This window comes from Vicia villosa, linkage group LG5 (assembly GCF_029867415.1).
Source record: "Vicia villosa cultivar HV-30 ecotype Madison, WI linkage group LG5, Vvil1.0, whole genome shotgun sequence".
NCBI classification, from domain to species: domain Eukaryota; kingdom Viridiplantae; phylum Streptophyta; class Magnoliopsida; order Fabales; family Fabaceae; genus Vicia; species Vicia villosa.
This window is the reverse complement of record NC_081184.1, coordinates 94,887,085-94,900,757: the sequence shown is the minus strand read 5'-3', so window position 1 is coordinate 94,900,757 and position 13,673 is coordinate 94,887,085.

The following is a 13,673-nucleotide window of genomic DNA, read 5'->3' as shown; positions in this document are numbered from 1 at the left end:
AAACCCTGCTGAGCACAAATAACAAACACAAGCTATGCAATTTGTTAGAGATGCAAATGATGCATATGCAATGATATGAGGTGGTATCTTAGGTCAAAAATTGGGGTATGACAATGTGGCCTTATATCAGTATCAAACATACCAATTCTCTTTAGCATGTATTGAGGCATTAGGTTCACCGCTGCTCCCCCATCGACTAGGACTTTATTAATGCCAACATTCTCAATTTTAGCCCTGATATAGAGTGGCTTCAAATGATTTCGCATAACCTCATCAGGCCTTTCGAAGAAAGCATTCTGTTCTTCAACGGCACCATTATTCAGCACATAATAACACACAGGCCTGTGCTTCGCCATTTCCTCGATATCAGCCTCTTCGCAGTCTTCAACTTCAGTCTCCTGATTAAACTCATGAGGGAGTACGGATACAACGTTGCAATTGAGGTTTATAGACGACACTCCATCAGAATCGAAATCATTTGTCATTCTATCCTCTTCTTTCCAGGAATTGGAGCGCATCTTTTCTTCTTCGTCCAAGATCTTTTCAGCTTCGAATAGCCTGCGTTCCACCGGAGGTTTGTTTGACTTTGCCCCCTGGTGTGGGACTTGGTTGCTACTAGACTCTCCAATCTCCCTTGGTTTGTATTCTCTTTGGGCCTTCTTCATTCTCTGATGCCTTTTCCACTGGGATCGGGACATAGGATTTTTTCCTTTGTAATTCTCCAATCGATACGCCTCTCGATTTGGTTTTTGAAATTGCTTCCTATATGCCATTGCAGTTCTTCCTCCTTGGTCCCAACTTCGCCATTTGTTGTTTCTTGCATTAGCTTGCACCCATCTATCCCTGGGTGCATCTGCAGGGACTTTGAATGTTACCCTTCGAGCTCTGGGGTGTGGGCTATCAGGCCTCTTCGTTGGAGTCCATATGTCGAAACCGTATAGGTTAGGACGCAACCCCTGAGTTTCTCGACCCATGTAGCAGTACACACGTTCGAATGATCTTGCCAGCATTTCATCATAGACTGCCCCACATCTGGGGCATAGTGCAACTTCAGTGTTTCCTTTGTGGCATCTGACCAAAAATCCTACTAAGCTTTCCTCCATCCTTGGGTACACTTGTAGTAAGGGACTTGGTTCTCTCCCTGGGTGTTCCCATCTTTCGCGTCGAGCCCTTTCGAAGTTAGCTTCGACCCTTCGATTCAGCATGATCGAACACCTTGGACACATCCATTGTTTTCCCCCATTCCTCTCATGGCAATTCCAAAGGTAGTCTTTGAGGCTTTAACCTTTTGGAGGAGCTTCGATGCCCCCATTTTGCCTCGTCAGCCATGTCTCTAATTCGCCAAATTCAGACACTGGACGTCTGGCGCTGACCATGTTAACAACTGCTGGAGGAACTTCAGAGATTTGGATTTTCTGGAGTTTCATTCTGAGGTCTTCAGTGGCCTCACTGTTCTCTCCCTTCGACCCTTCAGGTATCTCTGTCTTGGAAGATTCTTCAACATCAGTATTGAAGACTATATCATTATTTAGGCTCTCAGTAGCCTGCTTTCCATTGAACATTGTTTTGGTTTCCGCAACTTCGACTTCAGATGCCTCCACCATGTTGATATCTTCTAGCTCACAGAGGCTAGCGTCAGCAATGTTCAGGGGATTGGTATCGACCTTCATGTGACTTTTGGTCTTGTCAGCAAACTTCAACCTTCCATCTTTGATAGCATTTTGAATTAGATCCCTGAAAAGAAAACATTGTGAAGTTTTATGGCCTAAAAAACCATGATATTTACAAAAACCTCTTTTCTTCCGTTGTTCCAACGGAGGAATTTTGGAATTTGGAGGCAGTATCATTTGGCCATCTTTTACCAGTAAATCAAATATTTCATCACACTTGGTAACGTCGAATGTATAAGTTTTCTTAGGGAACCTATCATTCTTATCGTTTTCTACTGGATTTTTTCCATTTGCAGGGTTTAGCAATTTGCAGGCATAAGGTGGCGCTTCTTTCAACTCAGCTAAGTCTATTTCGACTTCTTCAGGGTTATACGAGTCATTGAAAGACTCATCATCAGCGTCTTCGGCTTCGACGTACGCTACCCTTTCCTTTTTATAACTTTTATTTGCTCTAACCTTTTCTGCCTTCAAGCGTTCGACCTGTCGAACCCTATCTGCCAACTGGGCCATATCCCTAAGGTATTGGGTATCTAGTTTCTTTCTAATTGAATAATCTAGACCACCCGCAGCCATTTCGACTAGTTCATGCTCTGGGACTGTTGTAAAACACCTTGATTTCAACAGACGGAACCTATTCAAGTAATCATCAATTGGTTCCGTGAACTTTCTTTTAATACTGGCCAATTCTTTCAGACTTATCTTAGTTTGACCTATGTAGAATTGTTCATGGAACAGCCTTTCTAAGTGTTCCCATGTATAATTTAGTCTTTTATTAATACCTTTTATTATCCTCAATCCAAATGCGCAAAAACGACGGGTACTCGTACGAACGCACATGAATCAAAGTGACGGCTGCCATTCAACTGTACTGGTGGATTGCATGAATTTAAATATCTATAAGATATGGGAACAAGCTCAAACGTTGGTGCCTACGCGCATATGGGCTTCAGTACGTGAATTTTTTAAACTGCGGATATGGGAACGGGCTAGCATCTATCATTTGTTATTCCATTATCTTTCTTTTGTTAAAAAAATAAATTAAACGAATTAAAATATCTATAGGATACGGGAACAAGCTCAAACGTTGGTGCCTACGCGAATATGGGGTTCAGTACGTGAATTTTTTAAACTGCGGATATGGGAACGGGTCCCTACTAGCATCTATCATTTGTTATGCCATTATCTTTCTTTTGTTAAAAAACAAATTAAACAAATTTAAATATCTATAGGATACGGGAACAAGCTCAAATGTTGGTGCCTACACGAATATGGGCTTAATTACGTGAATTTTTTAAACTGCGGATATGGGAACAGGTCCCTACTAGCATCTATCATTTGTTATGTCATTATCTTTCTTTTGTTAAAATAATAAATTAAACGAATTTAAATATCTATAGGATACGGGAACAACCTCAAACGTTGGTGCCTACGCGAATATGGGCTTCAGTACGTGAATCATTTGTTATGCTATTATCTTTCTTTTGTTAAAAAAATAAATTAAATATATGTATTTTGAAATATTTATATAATATAAATTGTCCTAAAATATATTAATTATAGTTTAATTATTAATGACTTTTTTTTTCAATATTCAATTTGTTTAATATTAGTAATTTCATAATTTTATCCATTTTAACCACAATTTAGTTGTTTACAAATACCTTTTATTATCCTCAATCCAAATGCACCTTTGACTTGGTTGTTATAGTAGCTATATTTTTTAATCCATAGGACACAAGATCAGGCTCAATAGCTATATTTTTTAATTCATAGGACACGGGATCAGGCTCAAACGTTGATGCCCACACAGATATGGGCTTCAGTACGTGAATTTTTTAAACGGCATATATGGGAACGGGTAGTATAGTACCCTATCCATACCCTACTAATTTGTAAGTTTTTCAATTTTAACTAAAATATAATATTTTACTAATACCTTTTATTTGACTCAATCCAAATACGCGAAAACGACGGGTACGCGTGCGATGCAGTAAAATATTATTAAATTGACTTATCAAATTATGCCCAACATATTCTTACAAACATTTAGGCCCAACACTTTAAAAATAACTTTTGTTTTCCACACACCATTTTTCTTTATGATAACCTCTAATCTAATTTATAATTTTTTCCTAACATTTCTGATTTTTCTATACCCAAATGCGCGAAAACGACGGGTACCCGTGCGAACGCACGGGTAAGACACTAGTTAAACATGAAAATTGAATTTAACACATAGAACTTATTATGCATATGTTAGTAATATATTAAAAAAAAATTAAAAAATTAAAATAAATTCAATGGTGTTATATTTACTTTTACATGGAGTTTATAACTTATATGTTTGGACCCACTTCATAAAATAAAAGTTAGTCATGACAAATATATATGATCATGATAGTTGTTGTAAGGCATATTTAGTTCATGAATGTATCTTGGATATATTCAAACGGAAGTAAAATTTTAAAATAAAAAGATTATTAAATATTATTTTAGAAAAGAAGAATGACAAAAAAAATTTGTGTATATGAGAAAATATATTACAAAAATGTCATAGTAATAGTCTGTCAAAACTATCAGTAATATAAAATATATTTTGTATATGATAGATGCACTAAAATGAAAAGTGTCATGAGTTTATGATAGTTTTGAAAGATTGACTATTTGAAAGATTGAATATTTAAAGTTTGTTAAAGTTGTAAAATCATACAATTCTTTGACGAAAGGATTGAGATGATATGATGTTTAATATAATGAAGACATCATTACGAATGTGAAATAATCTCATATCTAATTAGTCATTGATAGTACATTATTAGAGTAATGAAACTACCTGACAATAAATGCATCAAAAGGGAGTATAAAAGTACTAGGATCACCTAAAAAGATTTCAAAATAAAAGTCTTCAAAATTAACGGAAGCAAATGTTTTTAGAAAATATGTGTTATGGACGTTTGATGATTTACTTAACGAACATAAAATATAATGAAAATCAAACAAATGACTTTACTAACATACAATGTGCCAATTAATTGAATTCAATTCACAACGAGATATTCAGAATGAAATTTTATTAATTGAAAGAGAATCTAATATTACAGTTTTATACAGATATAATCATATTTAGCAGACATGATCTAACAAAGGCCTAAGGTTAAATATTAAAATGATATGAATGATAAACCTAACAACATACAATTCTAGGAAGCGATAAAGTCCTAAAATTTTATAATGCTAGAAAGTGATAAAAAGCAATGAACATGCAAACTATACATAAATTAAAAAGAGATGGTTAGAGAAAATTGTACACCAAGATTAATACTGGTTTAATGTGTCGTCCTTGTCTATACCTAGTCTACAACTATTGAGAATTAGTTGGTCTTCCACTATTTCACAAATTAATACACAATATTTTTGTATAATAGATAATCACATGCAATATGGAAAGCTTAATGCCAAATGCTTAAGCAACATAAATCTAAATCTTGATTTTCTCCTATTAAACGCAACCCACAAAAATGTCAATTCTTCAAGATCTTCACTTGATCTTGAGTTAACTGCCTTCTTAGAACAAAAGCATTCCAAAATTTTGTCTTCAACGATCTTCACTCGATCATTTCGAAATTCCCTTGTCTAAGTCTTTGAACTACTTAAGGAGTTAGAAAATCCAAAATTTCATCTTTAATGATCTTCATTTGATCTTACCTATATTCTCCTTTGAAGAAGAATTTACTATTTTTCTTTATTGAAAATTAGTCTCCATAATCCATAATCAAAATCTTATTCTTCGATTTGAGGATACACAATAAGCTTAAAAAAAATCATTAGAATCCCTAATGTACCTGCTATCAAGGACACTCAATCTTAGAGTTTAGTAACTACAATAATAAGGATTTTGTCTAAAGGTTGAAGTTGATCAGTTTTTAAAGAATCTCACACAACACGTAGCCACAATCCATGAAATTAACAGTTAAGGAAGTTTTTGGTTAAGTTTGAATTAAAAGAAAGTAATAGAGTGAGAGAGAGAGAGGGAGAGAGAGAGAGAGAGAGAGAGAGAGAGAGAATTGTTTGTGAATGAAAGAACACTCTGCGTTTTTTAAGGATTATGAAAAGTATGGATTATTCTATTATGGAGAGAAAAGAAAAATTATAATAGAAAAGAAAAATGATTTATATATGCGATAGAGATAAGGCACAAAGTAGTTGAAAAATTAACAAGATGGTTTGAGTCAAATCCTATAGTTATGATTTGAATAAAAAGAAAGTGACTTGAATAAAGGTGATAAAATTTAGGTTTGACATCTTTTATTCCGATCATGATTTGGATCATGTGATTTGAGTTAAGCAATTGCCCGTTTCGAACAACACAACCAGAGGATATTTCTAGCAACATTTGTTCATGCATTATTTGAATCAACCATTGTTGTGATTTGAGTCAAAGTGCCTTTAATTAGATTTAGAAAACACGTTCATTGGAATAAAAAATACAATGCCAATTTTTAATTTTAAGTTTACTCATAATTCAAATCAACCAAAGCTTTGATTTGAATTAAGCTAAAAACTATCTTATTTAAAGACTTCTAACTTGTGATTTAAGTCACACATAATTAACGGAACTTAGAAAGATTTTGAATCAAACGGACTTAGAGATCGACACGGAGAGATTCAAAATTGGCCAGTAACAATATTTTGGCCTTATTTGTTTCTTAGGAAGGACACATGGAGACTTGTAAGGGACAAAGCGCATGCAGGCAAAGACGTGTCATCTTCTGAACAGAAGACCGTTATAGTCCAATTATTATAAATAAGAGGTCTTAGTATTTAGATTTCTGTGTGTTTAGCGTTGTATTATACTCAACTTACACAAAGTATCTAAGCGTGTTGAGAAACAAGTCTCTAAGAAATGTACGTTCGAAACACCATGTTTTATTTCTAAAAGCAAGTTATTCGCATTCAAAAGTCATTTACATTTTCTTTACAATTTTTAGTCGAACCCTTTACTTATTTCTGTCAAATTTATCTTCTTTGCCTTTTTATCTTTACAAGCAAGTCATTACATTTACTTGTATTATCTTTAAAAAAACCTAGTACAACATACATAAAAACTTGATACATATGTCCGAGGATGAATCTAGTCGATTCAAAAGTCCTTTACATTTTCTTTACAATTTTTAGTCGAACCCTTTACTTTTTTCAGTCAAATTTATCTTCTTTTCCTTTTTATCTTTACAAGCCAGTCATTACATTTACTCGTATTATCTTTAAGGAAAACCTAGAACAACATACATAAAAACTAGACACATATGTCCTAGGATCAATCTAGCCGACCCTGCAAGCAAGCAAAGTATCAATTTTCGGAGGACTAGCGGTTGTTTACTAAAATCAAGGGTAAACATCATTCACAACTAAAGAGCTGTTACTCTTTCAAAACAATTGCACAAATTTAACTAAGGAATTCTTAGCTCTTGTATATTCTAAAAATTCCTAAGTCTTACATTCTTTCTATGTTGTATTCTATTTACACCTCTAATTGTATTTTAAATGTAATACTCAAGTATTCTTTCTTTCTAAGTTAGATTGTAGAAGTCTCTTGCTTGTATGCTTGAGAATTTGAAGTCTCTTGCTTGTTTGCTTGAGCATCTAACGTCTCTTGCTTGTATGCTTGAACATTGAAAATCTCTTACTTCTGTCTTTTAGCAAAGGAAGTTTGTTGCTTGTGTGATCCAGTAGTGATTATAGTGAAAAATTCTTGTAGTACAAAGGGACTGGACTACTCCTAATTTGTGGGAGGAACCAGGATATTTGCTTGTGTCTCTCTTTCTTTTCACTTAAAACTCTGAACTATTTATCCGCCGCTAAACATTAACTTAGAATCATATTCTTTACCTAGTGTTTAGAATCTGATAAAAGATTTCAGAAGAGAAAGAAAAAGAATAAAAAGTTAACACAATTCACCTTTTTTTGTGTTTTTCTCACCTTCTCACACGAATTTAATCGACCCATCTAAGATCCACGACATACCCTGATTTCCACAAGTGACCTTGTGTCACCCAACTGCCACCATGTTGACGACGTATCGACCACTGATCAACGCCACTGGCCAGACTCTGGTTATTACCTTTTGACCTTGCAGTGGACTGTCGATGCCGCCATCAACGACTTCGACTTTCTTTATTTGAGCAACCTATCACTTGAGGCTGCCAGAAACCGCCATGACTGCAGCTTCATTACCGCTATGAGCTGCCAATCTCTTCAAATTTCAAAATATATTTCAAAATATATTTTCATTCTCTTCCTCACTTGAAATTTTAAACAATCTCTTCAAATTTCAAAATATATTTTCATTCTCTTCCTCACTTGAAATTTTAAACATACTTCTACATATAAATATTATAAATATTGGGAGTGAGTTGAATTGCAATAGAATTAAGACTTAAAGAAATATTGTAAACTTTTCTCGACTTTTACATTATTGACTTACCTACAGTTGTACTTGTATGTAGAATAGTGGTTGTCGGTGCTCTTTTACCCAATGAAAGGAGCAAAAGTGAATTACAGCATGCATCAAATCATAAAATTGTGGATATTTGAATAACCAACATGTTTCTTTATGCTTGTTTGCAAGACAAGGTTGTCCCTACTTCACTTGTCTCATTTGTGAAAAATATCCCCAGATTCCCATCCCTAGTGCCGTGTTTCTTTTTCTTTCACTTAGGAAACCATGTCTCTTTCACAAGTCATGAACATTATACAACAACCCCATTTTTTTTTTTTTGGAATAAAGAACAACCTCATATTATTTATTGCCAACAGACATCATTATTTGATTCATATGTTCATTAACGCTTTTATGTTAGAGCATGTTAGAGCATTTTGTCACTTAGGTCATTTTTCTTTTGTTATGCTAGTGGACTTTTACTTCCACAAATAAATTTGAAGATCAATTTAAAACTTGAATTGGATATTTAGAGTTTTAAATTGACACGTTTATATGATTGGAACCATATAATAGAATTTTTACAAGACTTTTATGCCTTAGCAAGCACTTCAGGAAACTATTTTTCTACAGAATTAGGAGAAAGATTATTTACTAAATTACCAGGACCATTAGGTCACGAAATTCATGAAAATTGGAATAAATTAGAAGTTCATAATGAATTTGATAACATTGGAATAAGAATACAATACATTATTTCTGAATTAAAAAAGAAATGTACTTATATTCAAATTCAAAAAGAATTAAAACAAAAGAATGTAGGGTTCTGTAAACAAATTTATACTCCCCAACAATATGGCAAGCATCCTGATGATAAAAACCAAAAGAATCTGCCTAAATTTAAAAGAAATTATGTAAAGAAAAATTACTTAAGAAAATCTAATGCCAGGAAACCGTATTTAAACAAAGAAAAACATGTTAGAAAATATAACCCTAACAAGACTTATAGAAATACAATTACTTGCTTTGCTTGTAGCAAACCTGGACATTTATCTTCTGTTTGTCCAAACAAACAAAATTTATTTACAAGAGAATCAAATCTTGTATCTACTATAAAAGAAGATATCTTAGAAATAACTTCAGATATTTCAGACAACTCTGAAATTTGGAGTATTTGCTCCTTAGAAGGAATAGAAAATGAAGAAATTGAAATTCCTTCTGAAGATGAAAATAATAATAATTATATTCTGTTAGAAAAATTGAAAAAATTCACTTTTAAATAAAATAATGGAGCCAAAAAATAAATCTTTAGATTGTAACCATAATTGGAACTACAAAGCTGGAAGTGACAACATTAGATGCTTTAAATGTAATTGGTTTTCTTCCTTTGATAAAAGATGGAAATGCCAAATTTGTTTAAAGCAAATATGTTCAAATTGCATTAAAAAACATTTTAGCATAGAAAACAAAATGGAAGAAATCTTAGAAAATACAAATCTTCCAAAGGATAAAAATTATTCAGAAAATAAGGTAGAAACCAAATTTAAAAACTTAGAAAGTAAGGTAGATAAATTAGAAGCAAGACTTGAATGTCTAGAAGAAAAAATTAAAAAATTAACAAAAACTATTGAAAAAGGAAAATTACCAGCCTATGAAACTAATTTTAAACTAACCAAAATTACTCAGGAAGAAGTTAATATTATAAACAATATAGAAAAACCTTGTGAAATTCCTGTTCCACTAATTTGCAATAAAGAAAAATTGATACAAATTATAATACCAGCAAAAATTAATATTCATGGTTATGAAAACACTTTACCAATTTTAGTAGACTCTGGAGCAACTTCATCTACTATAGATGTAAAAATAATCCCAGAGGGTTTAAAAAATAAAATTGTTAAAGTAAAACCATCATATTCTACACAGTTTGATGGGACTAAATTATTGACAGATTCACAATTTAAAAACCTCCAAGTAAAATTCCAAACAAACTGTAATTATTGGTCTGATTATTATCAATGGCCAAAAATTTGGGTTAGAGATTTGAATCTTTCTGTTCCTGTTATTATGGGATTAGACTTTATTCTTCATAATTCTGGACAAATTAGTATTAATAAGGATTATGTGACAATAAGTAAAAATTGTTCATTAATACCTATTATTTCAAACTTCAAACCACAAATAAAATCTGAATCCTGTAATTGCAAGGGAAATAAGGATGAATGTTCTTGCAAGAATATAGAACAACAAGATTTAGATTTAGATTTAGATTTAGATACAGACAATGGCATAGAAAGTGAGTTACACTTAATAGATACTACACATTTCACGAAAAACCTACAAAATTATGATCTAGAACAGATAATTAAAAAATTAGAAAAAATTGAAATAATAGGAGAAAATCCTACAAAATTTTGGGAAAGAAATAAAACCGTATGTAAGTTAGAAATTATCAACCCAGATATTACTATTAAATCACCTAATTTTAAGTATGGCAATTGGGAACAAGAAGAATTTAAAATGCACATTAACCAATTGTTGAAATTAGGAATTATTCAAAAATCAAATTCTAGACATAGAACCCCTGCTTTTATTGTTCAAAAAGAAGCAGAAAAGAAAAGAGGACAATCTAGAATGGTTTTTGATTATAGAAGATTAAATGACAATACATTCGAAGACGGATATTGTATACCTGACAAAGACACCTTAATTAACAAAATTCAAGGTAAAAATTGGTTTTCTAAATTTGATCTAAAATCAGGTTTTTGGCAAGTAAAAATGCATAAAGACAGCATTGAGTGGACAGCTTTCTCTTGTCCATTAGGATATTTTGAATGGCTAGTTATGCCATTTGGACTTAAAAATGCTCCACAAATTTTTCAAAGAATGATGGATGACATTTTTAAAGAATGTTACAATTTTACTTGTGTTTATATTGATGATGTTCTTGTTTTTTCTAAATCTGAAAAAGAACATTTAGAACATTTATATATAATTTTTTCTTTATTCGAAAAACATGGCTTAATAATATCAAAAAAGAAAATTGAAATTGGAAAAAATTATATCTCTTTTTAGGAGCGGAAATAGGAAATGGAACTATTAAATTACAACCTCATATTTCTAGAAAGATTTTAGAATTTCCAGATAAATTGGAAGACTTAAAACAATTACAATCTTTTCTAGGATTAGTAAATTATGTTAGGCCATATTTCAAAAATTTGTCTAAATTAACTTCTCCTTTATATAATAAGGCACAACAAAAAGGAGTTAGAAAATTTAATGATCAAGACATTAAAATAGTTCAACAATTAAAAGAACAAATTAAAGCATTAGAACCATTGGCTTTACCATTAGAATCAGATTATTTAATTATAGAAACTGATGGGTGTGAATTAGGATGGGGAGGAATCTTAATCAAAAAACCCAATGAATTTTCTTTAAAGTCATTAGAAAAAATTTGTAGATATACTTCAGGAGTATTCAAAGAAAAAGGATATTTAACATCACTTGACTATGAAATTTTAGCTATTATTTATGTGTTGGAAAAATTTGCTTTATTTATTTTATCTAAAAAACAAATTACTATTAGAACTGATTGTGAAGCAATAGTAAAATTTGCAGATACAAAAAATGAAAGAAAATTAACCTCTAATAGATGGCTTAAATTTAGAGAATTTGTCTTAAATAGAGGATTTAAGATAAAATGGGAACATATTAAAGGAAAAGATAATAAAATACCAGATTTATTATCTAGAAAATTGTTACATAATTAACAATTGTGCCTGGATATTTCAGAAAAATACAGGAAATTCAGACATTACAAATGGCAGGCAAAGTCATTGACTTTGATGTAACCAAATTAAAGACATTTCCTGAAAAGGAGCAATTCAAAACATCTTTGAGAAATCAGCTCAAAGAAGAAGAAACATGTCTTTTAGACAACATTTGGAACTTATCCACCACCTCTCAAGGTAACAGCAAGAAAGTAGCAGTAATAAATGCATTAGCATCTTATTTTGCTACTGGAAGACATTTTAGCAAAAAACCATTTGTTTGCTATACATTATTCACAGGTCCAAAGGCTGGAGTTTATTTAGATTGGGAAGAAATGGCCCAATTAATTGAAGAAATTAAATTATTTCCAAGATATGGTCAACCCTTGTATAAAGGATTCTATGATATACAAGAGGCCATAGACACGGTAACTAAGAATTGTGGAAATGATATTATCATATCACCACGAGTTCTTAAATACCAAAATTATTTAAAACACTTGGAAACCTTTGGTGACCAAGAGTTTTTACACGAAATTCAAAACATTGTTCCTAAAGGCAAAGGAAAAGAAGTTTCCTTAAGACCACAAATTCCACTGAAAGAACAAAAAACTTTCAGTGAAACACTAAATTCTTCAAAAATTCCAAAAATCACCACAAGTTTGGTAAATTTGGGAAAACCATCAATTCAGACACCGCCCAAGACTTCTGTAGAAGAAATGGGAATAAAAACATTTATTTTGTTACAAGAAGCCTTGAGCCAAATTTGTAACAACCAAATTATTCACAACGGAATCTCTACTGAATGGGATTTTGTTCACAATAATTATAAACAATGCCAAAACATGTTTGAAGACTGCCCTGAAAATCAAGAGGGTGAATGTTACTGTCAACTAGATTCTGCCATTAGGAAGGCAAGAATTTCTTTGCCAACTTTTAAAACATTCAAATTCAGAGATTATCCTATATCACTAACTAATTTGCTTAAACATGGACTGGTAAGTGTAATTAATGTTCCACCATTATATGACTTCACTCCTTACTTACCAGCATTTCTAGCAGATACATTAGAAACTATAATTCCAGAATTTCCACAAAATGCAAAACTGGAAATAACATCGTTATATCCAGATTTTCACAATAATTGTCCAAGTCATCACTTAATCTGGCTATATTTCAAGAATTTGGACATTGAATTTGAAGAATTCCAAGTACAAAATTCTGGTCCAAAGACCTTACACCTGGAAGACCTCCCACAGCAGATAGAAATTGCTAGAGCCAAAATAATTTCCAAAGACTTTGGCTGGTCCAAATACAAAATGGACGAAAAGAATCTTCTAAGAGAAGATAAAACAGGGAAAATTTATTGTAATTCAGATATTACAAAAAATTTCTTTTTCCCTTTTGAAGTCAAACATTCAAGGCCGAAATTGGTAGAGGCATATAGGAGAAGAAGCACATCATGGGGAAAAAGATCAGCATCCTCAGAATCCTCACAGGATAATCCTCTAATTGTGTAAATTTCAAAAAGGATACGTCACTGATGACGTAAAATTGGGAGAAATTATTGCCGACAAGAAAAAGGATAAAAAAGATAATTATTAAGGGAACAGTTACTTGACCCTTCAAAGATATGAAAGGGTAATTCTGACACAAAAGGCTACGAAAGGGGGCATGTCCCTTTCAACTTCTATCATGTACATTACTAATAAGTGAAGTTAGGTGTAAAGTTGTCTTGTTGGTATTAAAGTAAATAGTACTTTAGATAAGGCTAGATATTAGTATCTTATCTTT